Raw genomic sequence first — 1,076 nt, forward strand, 5'->3', positions numbered from 1 at the left:
ATTCAAGAAAATAGAATATGTTTGAAAATCATTTCTAAAAAATATCAGCCTACTATTAATGTTTGTAATGTACCCCTAGAAACTTTTTTTATATTTGTTTAACTGTTTATTATACTTTTTTTTTATTTTTTTTGTTATTAAAGGGGGAGATTGTGAGATACGGCAAAATAAAATAACCTATAATGATTTAAGGGAATTTTTGGACATTTTTCTGGATTTATTTGGAGGACGTATGACCGTATTTGAGGGGATAAATTATTGGGCTTAAGATGGTATTGGAAATCATCATTAGAGGAGGGCTAATTAAGGGTTGGGAAGAAATTAAACCCTACCTTTATAAGAAGCTACAGTAACCCCCTACCGAAGCCCTAAAAACGCCGATCCCTCCTTCCTTCGTGACCTCTTCTCCCGAAACCGCCGACCCAGCGCCGCGACGGCACTTCGCACCCGAGCTCACGGCGACGCGGAGTTCAGCGAAGCCTCGCCGAAGCCTCCGGTCCTCTACCCCGACCCTCTACCCCTTCCTCTCTTCGGATTTGCTGCCTCGTGCGAGGACCGTCGGGCAGGAGGAGCCAAGCTTAAGATCGGAGACGCTGAGGTCGAATCGCCGGAACCCTGAGCTCGATCTTAGCTGAGGGTGCATTCCAAACAGTGGTCACGACGTTCCCTAGCCCTAACGCCAAGCTGATTTCATTGGTTTTCGCCTCGTCGCTGGTGGTGGAAGCTGTCAAGGAGGTATTGAAGGTAAGGATTGTCGATTAGGGTTTGATGTAAGCTATAGAAGCTGTGTTTTTGTTACCAAATGAGAGGATGAAGGGATTGTGGGTTGGTTGTGGCAGTGGCTTGCGGTGAGGAGATCGGCCACAACCTCCAACGGTGATTCTTCATCCGGGAAGCAGAGGGTAAGGCCTCTACACTCTAGATGTTAGATCTGTGGAGTAAGTATTATATTTAGTTAATGCTGGGTATCGGTTTGGGTGTTGGCAGGGGGCTCACGGTGAAGGTTCAGCCAAAACCTCCAGTAGCCAGTTATCACTGGCGAGTCTCCTCAGCAAGGTTGTCTGGCCGTAAAACAA

At 46.4% G+C, this 1,076-nt stretch overlaps 1 long non-coding RNA gene across 1 annotated transcript; it reads left to right on the forward strand.

The window, feature by feature from the left end:
* The first annotated feature begins 393 nt into the window (after positions 1-393).
* Positions 394-1,076, forward strand: LOC121987424. Its single transcript, XR_006113578.1, has 3 exons — positions 394-744; positions 840-902; positions 988-1,076. It is a non-coding gene; the product is annotated as an uncharacterized LOC121987424 (long non-coding RNA).

This window comes from Zingiber officinale, chromosome 5B (genome assembly GCF_018446385.1).
Source record: "Zingiber officinale cultivar Zhangliang chromosome 5B, Zo_v1.1, whole genome shotgun sequence".
Taxonomy (NCBI): Eukaryota; Viridiplantae; Streptophyta; class Magnoliopsida; order Zingiberales; family Zingiberaceae; genus Zingiber; species Zingiber officinale.